Below are 9736 nucleotides of genomic sequence, written 5' to 3'. Positions count from 1 at the left end.
AGCTGGACTGCAAGCTTAGTCATGGATATGGCTTCAGTTAAGAGAAGAGAGGTAACAAATATGAGGAGGATGAAAATGACATCTAAAGGCTCATTTGCAGAGTTTTGTTCTCAAGATCCCAGGTCAGTGGATGAGGGTCTCATCTCAAAATTCATCTGGAATCTTGCCCTTGGGCTGAAGAAAGTAAAGAGAAAGAATTGGGATGTCAGCAGAGCCAGCAGCCGTTGAGTTTCAACCCCAGGGCACCTGACTTCTGTCCGCCTTCACCTTCCTGAAACCCTAGAGGTCTATTTCTTCTTATCTCTGAATTCTCAGAATTGACTTTTTAATGAGTAAAGAATTTTTTAGTTCTGGTATAGTCCAGTCATTGTACTGAAAGCACCTGTAGTGGGGGAGGATAGATGACCTCCCTTAGGACCAAACTGGAGACACTTGACCACACAACGTCACAGCTAAATCTATGCTACAAGAGCACGCCTTCAAGTTTACCAACATGTATGTACCAGAATGAGCAGATGCCACAGCATGTAATGCTGAAAAAGAAGCGAAAAGGTAAATGCCTATCAATAATAGCTTATGGCTTCCTGGAATTCAATTGTTTAATATATTGATCTTAGAAAGAATAATGTAGCTTCACATATACTGAGAGGAAAGGCTGGTACTAATAATAAACAAAAGAAGTTTCAAAACAGTATATAAGATAGGAAACCTGTATTTTATAATACATGGAAAGGTATTAGTATGAAATTAGGGAATTTCTCACAACTAAACGTTTGTAAGAAAAAAATAGATGTAAAATAATTACCTTCAAGTTCCCATTAATCACCCCTCTACTCCTCCCAGCTCCCTCCTATGCGCATGCAAACCCAGCACTCACTTCTGATTCCACTAGAGGTTCACCTCAGGTGGGGTGGAGGACGCCTGCATGATGTCCTGCTGCTCCTGGGAGAGGGTGTGCATGGAGCTGGAGGTGGGCGTAGGCGCTGGGATGGAGAACACACTCTCGGTCTCACTGGGGCTGGCGTCCCTCACAAACAGCTCGTCATTCACGATGCACAGACTGAAGGAAAAATGGGCCCTCAGACTACGCCTGGATGGACACCCACACCCCCAATATTGACTCTGCTCCCACTGGCACTCAGCAACCAGATTCCTTCCACGCCCCTCCTGTGTCTGTCTCCCGGGTTCCTTGGCTGGTACCTCTGCCCCTCCCCACAGAGCCCACCTTTGGAGAGACTGTCCACCACCTTCACTCGATTTATAGGTTTATCCCCAACCCACGGGCAATTTCGCATTTACCCTTTACCACAGCCCAAGGGGTGGACGCTCTGATCCCCATTCTCGGAAGAAGACACTGAGTCACAGAGAGGTCATGTGACTTGACCAAGGTCACACAGCGAGTGAGTGTTGGGTCAAGGAGAGAACGCATAGGCCGATTCCAGAGCCCATGCTCTTCTTAACCACTAGGCTAGACTGCTCCTGGGATCTCCCTGCTGGCTTTCCACAATACCGAGTAAACCTAAGGTCTGCGCCACCACATTCCCACGCCCCTGAGCGCAGGCGGGGATGGGCATTCCCGCTCACAACAGGGCTCTCACCTGGAGTAGCTGGCAGGGGTAGCGATGAAGGTCCGGGTGAAGGCACGCACACAGCCCTGAGAACTTCCTTCCACTTCAACAGCAAACAAACAACAGTACCCCTTAGAGCCACACGTGCTGTACACGCTCACACGGCGGTCCCCAGTCAGGCTGTGACTTCACACTCATGCTGAGAGGGCATTTGTTCACGGGGGCCAGCGTGTCGGGAATCGGGTGGGCAACTATAGGAGCAGTCTGCGCCCAGTGACAGGGCCCCTGACAACCACTACACAGGTTCACGGGATGCGTTTTTCACAGCCGCCCAAGAGGTGGATACTACTACCCCATTTTGCAAATGAGGAAACTGAGAGGTTAAGTAACGGCCCAGGTTCTCAGAGTGAGTATCTGGGATGAGAGCCACCAAACTCCACAGCCTGTGTCCCCAACGCCCAGGGTGTTCAGGGCAGACAGGCATGGACACAGCTCAGACCTGGATTGTCTGTGGGAAGCCTGAGGGCTGGAGAACACAGTGGGGAAGGGGAGGGGAGGGGAGGGGAAGGGGACGGAAGGGGTCAGGGAAGCTGGGTGGTTCTGGGAGTGAGCCTGGCCAGGGGGAGGCAGCAGTGGGGCATCTGGGGTGGGGATCTACACACACTCACCTTCCTTGAACACCCCGCTGACGGAGAAGCAGAGCATCGTTTCCTGAAAGGGAAGAGCCCAGGCGCCCAGTCACCACCTGCACCTCCTACCCACCTGCGGCTTCCTGGGCCCGCCCGAGGGAGGAAGCAGGCGCTCACCGTCTGGGACCACGTGTCCACCACGAAGGAGCTTAAGTCATGCTGAGTCTTGGGCAACACACAGAGGGTGTGCACAATGACACGATTTGTGTGCTTCAGCAGCTGGACCCGCAGGTCTGTGAGGGGAGGGGAAGCGAGCGAAGGTCAGGGGCTGCCACGCCCTGGGCCCTATGATTGACCCCTTCACCGCCCTTTCCCACCCAGTCTTCCCATCACACACTCACGGGGGTCCGTGAGCTTCTTCATATTCCGGCTGTCCTTGAAGTACTCGCACAAGCTGCTTCTAGGAGACAAAGAGCAACAGTGGGTGGTGGGTGTTTGCAGGAGCTGGCCTGTGTCTGCTGGGGAGGCACACGGCCCAGGAGCAGAGCCTGTGCTGTGATACTCACGGGGCTGGGTCCTCGGGGTGGAAGGGCATGGTCAGGGAGAAGCAGGCCTGCTCGTGATAAGCACCCACGAGACCCTGTCGGTCTCCACAGTCATGGATCAAGTAGTACCTGAGGGGGAGCAATGAGGACAGTCTATCTCTGTGGTCTGGACCTCAAATGAGACTTGGAAACTCCCCTGAGCAGACCTGTGCTTAGGTGGCCTCACCTGTCCTCGCCCTCTCCCCCTTGCTCAGCTTCCCAGAGGTACTTACTGCTGCAGGAATTGCAGGACTAGGCTCTTCAGCTCATCGCATCCAAAGTAGCTGCCCTGGAATCAAAAGGCATTTGAGACTATGCAGTGGATAAAGCCTCCCTGCAACACCCCAAATGTCGTTTGATCCTCTTCCTCACCTTGCAGGGCTTTAATACGCAGGGAGTGTCAACGTCAACAGTAACTGGTGACGGTAACTCCTGGCCATCCTGGAAAAGGGAAGAGGAAGTCAGGAGTGGAGACCAGGGGAGTGGCCCTGGATGATCCGGGAAAAGGATGGGCCCAGGAGGGTGAGGGTCAGAGGTCAGGTGTGAAAGGGCCCTGGAAATTCCATGGGAAAGCTTACACTGGATGTCTTCATCATGAGGTCCTGGAAGTCTCTAGTGTTATATTCAACTTGTGTGTGTGCGTGTGTGTATTTATGGGTATTTTTCCAGCAAGTCTATCCATGTCATTTTCAGGAGTCCATGCCCCCCAAAATGGTTAAGGTTCTGATGCTAATATGTGATCTAGGCAAGACCCAAAGGGCTTGAGGGCAGGTGCAGAGATCACCGACATTCATAAGAGACAATGATTTACGTAGGCACTTACTAGGCGTAATAACTTCGGGAAACGATCTCTGATGGCCCTGTCCAAAACCAAAAATAGAGAAGAGATGGTTGATAGTTCAAGGTTGCAATGCTTCCTTTGAGTGAAAACAGTCATACCATAAACAGAGATCAGTGTGTTCTGGCCCATCCAGCAGCGCCCTTTGCCCACCTCTGCTTCTGATTTTAAGGGTTTTCGGTCCACTTCCCTGTTGAGCACTGAGCATCTGTCAGCTTACTGTCTGAAAGGCACTGTCTCCTCATCTCTCTCAATACCTTCACTTTAATATTCCTTCCCTCCCTCCCTTCCTCTCCTTCGCCTGGGTAGCTTCCACCCAGGCTACCCGCACTCCCTTCTCCAGTGCCACAGGGAGCAGCATTTCAAACCCATACTGCAGGGCTTCCTTCTCCTCCCTTCCTTCCTCCAGGGCCCCACTGAAGGCTGTGGGGAGAAGAGGGAATGGGGTGGGAGCCCGGGGCTCTGCTACCTCACTGGGGGTCCAGCACTCTGGCAAGACCCGGACACCCCCCAGGGATGGCCCAGGATGCTGGGCCAGGGAGGTGAGTGAGGTGGGGCTCAGGGAGGGAGATGGAGGGGATGAAGGCAGAAAGGGAGTGAAGGTAGGAGGGGAGAGATGAGAGAGACATAGGGGCACAGAGACAAGGGAGAGAGAGAAAACAAAGGGAAGGGAAAGGAGCTCTCCCGTGGTCGGGGTCAGGGAAGAAGAGAGAAGAAAGGGGAAACGGCGCCCCTGTTGCGGCTCTTCACCTGCCCCAGAATCGCCCAGACATACCAGGTAGGAATGGAAAATATGCCCATGTTGGGCTGGGGCCCCACTGGATGCTGGTTGAAACTTTGTCACCTGTGTGAGTTCAGCCAGACTTGGGCATGGGAACCAGGGCCGCCATGGGGGCACATCTCCCCCAGAATGAGGAAAGGGTCAGGTCCCAGCTCAGTATGGGGCTGAGGATCCGTGGCCCACTCTTATGATCACCGTCTTCTCTCCTGATGACCCCTGCACCTGTCTGAGTTCGTTCTTTATCTGAGGAACCGTACCTGTCTCAGGCTGCCCAGGGCTCCTGTGAAGGACCAGATGGGATGACGTGACGTGTGCAGGGAGGGATGGAAAGTGCCCCTGAGAGCCCTGTCCTTCTGTCTCCTCTACCACCTCTGCCCTCTGCCTTCCACTCCTGCCTCAGGAAGCCCTCTGATCACTGGCGGGGGCCCACGTCTGGCCCCTTGACTCAAGGAGCCCTGCTTTTTCCCAAGGAGGGTCCAGCTCCTGGCATTGGGCCAGCAGAATGGATGTCATGACAGCAGCCACCCACGGCCTCAGCCCTCAGCATGGCGCAGGAAAGCCCCCATGTCAACCTGGGAGACGAGGGGGGACCCCTTTGGAGGAAGGGGAAGAGGGCCCCTCTCAGAACGGGGGAGGCAAACGCCATCTCAGCACGAAGAAGGAAGGCTTCTCTCAGCAAGAGGCCCTGGACTGGAGGACCCTTCTCAGTCCAGGGCGCCAGCATCTGGATCAAGGCTGGTCGCTCCTGGTCCTGGTGAGGAGGAGAAGCCCTGCTTCCTGCGGCACACTCTTGGGAGGCCTTGGCGGAACATAGCTGGGCGCAGAGAGCTGGAAACAGACCCCAGAGCCCCTGCAGAGGTGAGCAGGTCAGGGGAAGGAAACTCCTCACCGGTGATAGGCACAGAGAGAGCAGAAGGTGGGGCCTCTGATCCTCCCAGAAGACCAGGGCTGCCACCTTTGGCAAAGGGGCACTGTCACAGATAGTCTAGGCTCCCACGGGTGAAGGTCACCAGGAAGGGTGACAGGGTGTTCACACTGACCTTACATAGGTGGACTGGTCGGGGAAGGTGCCACACAATGGGTTCCCTTGCAGCCACAGCTCTTCAAGCTTCAGCCCTTTAATCTTCCTCAACTCCCACAGATACTTCAGCTGAGAAATATGGGGCGGAAGAGGGAAAAGGAATCCCAGGGAAAGAGGGACATCCGGCTCTCTGCACCCCCAGCCCCCTCCCTCCCCCACAGGTACCTTCACCTGCCTCCTGTCATCACTCTGATGGCCACTAACACGCCCCCTCCCCACTCTCAACCCAACTTTGATCTGGCTCCCTCTTCTCACCTTATTTTTGGAGAGGTTCAGGATCTTGACCGTGGGGGCCATCTGTATAATGTCAGACAGGCCATCCAGCTGGTACAGTTTGTTGCTGCTCAAGTTCAAGGACAACAGCTTTGGGGCAAGAAGAGGTAGAGTGAAGGTTACTATCTAGGACCTTGGAGACAAATCTGCCCTCCACCCCATCTCTTCCACCCCCTACCCTAATACCAGCACTGGGCCTACAGCCTCACCTCAGGGAAATTCTTTTTGATGATCTGCAGGGTGGCAGCCATGCAGTTTCTTCGATTCAGAATTATATCAATATCATGGCCCACCAAGTCTTCAGGAAGGAGAGGGGAGGGAATCAGATGGCTGAGTGGGGTCTGGGGCCAGCACCAGCCCCTCCCACGTTACCATCCCTAAGTCTCCCTCCAAGAAGACCCCTCTGCCCTCGCCCACCCTAGAATTACTGCTGTCAGCCGTACCTGGGTCATTGCGGAGCCTCTGGAGGTCAAGAGCTTGCTGGGAGACATCAAATCGTTTGCTCAAGGTCAGCTGCGGAGAGAGAGATGGAGAGAGCCGCTCTGAGGCTGTGGTGGTGGCAGGGAAATCAGGGGCGAGGGGGACGGGGGGCTGGAGGAAGGAGAGGTGGGTCTGAGCGCTGGCACACAAAATGCCTTGAGTCTGCATTACTTTTAGTTGCTCCATTTCTTCTGGCTTCAACTTATCCCGCACAGAGTAGGGAGCAGCGGAGGGGCTGACAAACACAGGTATCTGCAGGAAGAAGAGGTGGGGTAAGCACCAGGAACTCTAGTTCCAAAGAAGACAACCAGCCCCTGGCCTGTACTCCTTCCTCAGGATGAGGTACAGGTAATGCCCGCGACACACACCTTTCGGCTCTCCTCGTCACAAATCTTGTAGCTGACATCCATCAATGCAGAGGCAGTGCTAGCTTCTTGGACAAAGAACTCAGCCCCAGTGTGCATAAAGTGGAACTACAGGGATTGAATGCAACAGCAATAGTATCAGAAGCCAACAGACCCTGCTGAACCAGGTCTCTCTCTCCCCCTTCCCTGTGCCCACGCGTCTGGCTTCGGCATCCTCTCTTACGTCCACTGGAGTGAAGGGGACACTGCAATGGCTCTGGATTGAGTTCATTAGCCATGTCCTGTCATACTTTATCCTGGAAGGAATCTAAGGATGAAAAGAAGGGATGGGAGAGAGGACAGACAACAGGGAATTTAGGCTGGAGGACGAACCTTTTCCTGTTCTTTTCCGGCCTTCTACTGAGCTTGACAGGGTTTCTAAAGAAGGGACCACTGGCATGATTTCTTATGGGTGTGTGTAATATGGATTTCCTAAATACTCTTTCTCTCCAGTCAAGCTCTCTTCCAAATAATCAAGGTGTCAGAGATGATCTTCCTTTTACAAATTTCCAGGAGATCCTACCCAGTGCAGACACTGCTTGCCCCTCAGACAAGGTCTCCAGAGGCTCGACCCTCCATCTCCCACACTCAGCTTGCCAAACTGAGACCTCCAATGTGGAGTTGCTCCATATCCTTGGCAGTAGTTTCCATCTTTGCTCTGAGACAGGCTCCTCCGTTCTCCTCACAGTCAGCCTGTTCCCTTTACACTGCTTCTCTGAATCTGCCCTTAGATGAACAAGATTGTTAACTCCTGGTCATAAAAAGGACAGCTTACAAGCTGTCCCCAGTGAAATAAACCAGCATCTCAACATGAGCCCAACACAACTCTCCCTGACTTTTCTCTCCTGCACATTCCATACATTTTTCAGGATACTCACGGTGACCCTGAACCAGCTCCCTGGGGTTCCATCTTGTGTGTTCTCCCGCATTTCTCTCTCCAGAGGTTTTCTGTTTCCCCACACAGTCATATGCATGTGGCCTTCACTGTCCAATCTCACTGTCCTCTCGTTGCCTCGGATGGTACAGGGAGAGCTGCAGGGGGGATGTGGAGAGAAGGAGGGTGAGTGGCCATACGTGCTAAGAAAGTCTTCTGTACACCCTCGTCTCTTTGACACCAGCACTACAATTAGGATTGCTCAACCATTATTTCACTTCTAGCATGCTTCAGTTTTGCAGTGACAGAAGAAAAACAAGTCCACGGAGAGTGAGAGAGGTGCATAGTCCCAGGGGCTGCTGTGTACAAACCCTGCTGCCTGGTCACTTACTGTCTTACTTCGGGGTCCTCCTGGACATCCCTCTTCACCACGTTTCCATCATCCTCCTGGAGGTGTGAGGGCTGAGGCTCACCCCCACCGTGTTCATAATGACGGCTCCTCTTGCCAGAATTACCTGGGAAAGAACTACAACGTTTCTTTCTTCCTTGAGGTGGTCTACCACCATCACTGTATTCTGAAAAGAGGAACAAAAATACAGGTTTGAAGACACATCTCTGGTGCACTTACCACATACCATGTCTTAGGCTAACAGGATGGTAGGGCAGGCACAGTGCCAACCTGGCCTAAGGGACCAATCCCACAAACCTCAGAAAGGACACTCTTCTGCCTGTGCAGAGAGGACAGCCTTATCCGACAGATGGCACTATCAGGGGAAGAATCGAGGAGGAGCAGGATGAGGAAGAGGAGGACAAGGAGGAGAAAGAGGGAGGAGAAGGAGGAGGGAGGAGAGGGCAACTGCGTTGAAACTTTTAACACAGTGGAGCAGGACTGATAAGGAACCGAGGTGTATGCGTCCATGGGTTAGACTGGACACCAGTCATATATGTACCAGGAAGGCACCCGAATCTTGCCTTCTCTCAGGACTTTCCAACAACCACACCAATACCTCTCTCGTGCTTCCCAAATCCAATCAGCCACCACACCGATTCCACTAACAACCAGCAAGCTAGCTGGACTTCCTTTGCCTGTGCACTAGGAGCTTTACTGTCAGGTGGCACTGATGTCACAGCCTCCTGAACTGTCTCCCTCCCTCCAGCCTTGCCCTGAACAATACTCTGTTTGCAAGAGCCAGGGTGAGCTCTCTTTTGGGCCAGCCTGAAATGCCTTTCAGCTCAGCAGGCAACTCTTCCTCACTTCAGCTCTTCTGTAACAAGGGTGTGAATGATAACCTGGAATGATGTGTCAGCCACCATTTCCAAGTGTTTAGGGATTCTTCTTTTTGCTTTCTATTACTGGTTTCTAATTTGATTCCATCGTGGCCAGGGAACACACTCTGGGACATTTCAATTCTTCTTCTTCTTTTTTTTAAATAATTTAATTTCTTTATTTATGTCTGCGTTGCGTCTTCGTTGCTGCACACAGGCTTTCTCTACTTGCGGCTAGTGGGGGCTACTCTTCGCTGTGGTGCACGGGCTTCTCGTCGCGGCGGCTTCTCTTGTTGCGGAGTTTGGGCTCTAGGCACGTGGGCTTCAGTAGTTGTGGCACGCGGGCTCAGTAGTTGTGGCTCGAGGGCTCTAGAGCGCAGGCTCAGTAGTTGAGGCGCACGGGCTCAGCTGCTCCGCGGCATGTGGGATCTTCCTGACCAGGGCTCGAACCTGCGTCCCCTGCACTGACAGGCGGATTCTTAACCACTGCACCACCAGGGAAGTCCCTCAGTTCTTGTTGAATTTACTGAGGCTTGTCTGATGGTCGAGGAGATGGTCTAACTTGGTGAATGTTACAGAGACCCTCGGGGAAAAACCTGTACTCTGCTGTTGGTGGGCGGACTGTTCTATTTATGTCATGAAGATCTCGTTAGTTTCCTGTGTTATTCAGGTCTCCTATATCCTTGCTGATTTTCTCTCTGGTAATTCTGTCACTTGCTAAGAGGGAGGTGGGTGTGGAAGGCCCCCACTATAATTATAGATCTGGCTCTTTCTCCTTTCAGCTCCACCAGTTTTTGATTCATGTACTTTGAGGCTCTGTTGTTTGGTGCATACACATTTAGGATCTTTATGTCTCCCTGGTGTCCTGATCCTTTCATCATTCTGTAAGGCCTCTCTTTGGCTCTTGTTCATTTTCTTTGCTCTGACATCTACTGTATTGGATACTGAAGCCACAGGC

General features: G+C 52.9%; 1 pseudogene; it reads right to left on the bottom strand.

The window, feature by feature from the left end:
* Positions 1-325: 325 nt before the first annotated feature.
* LOC130706411 (nuclear RNA export factor 2-like) lies at positions 326-7627 on the bottom strand (annotated as a pseudogene).
* Positions 7628-9736: the final 2109 nt, after the last annotated feature.

The sequence above is a fragment of the Balaenoptera acutorostrata genome, chromosome X (assembly GCF_949987535.1).
Source record: "Balaenoptera acutorostrata chromosome X, mBalAcu1.1, whole genome shotgun sequence".
In the NCBI taxonomy this organism is placed as follows: domain Eukaryota; kingdom Metazoa; phylum Chordata; class Mammalia; order Artiodactyla; family Balaenopteridae; genus Balaenoptera; species Balaenoptera acutorostrata.
The sequence above is the reverse complement of the archived record's forward strand: the minus strand, read 5'-3'. Positions and strand labels throughout refer to the sequence as shown.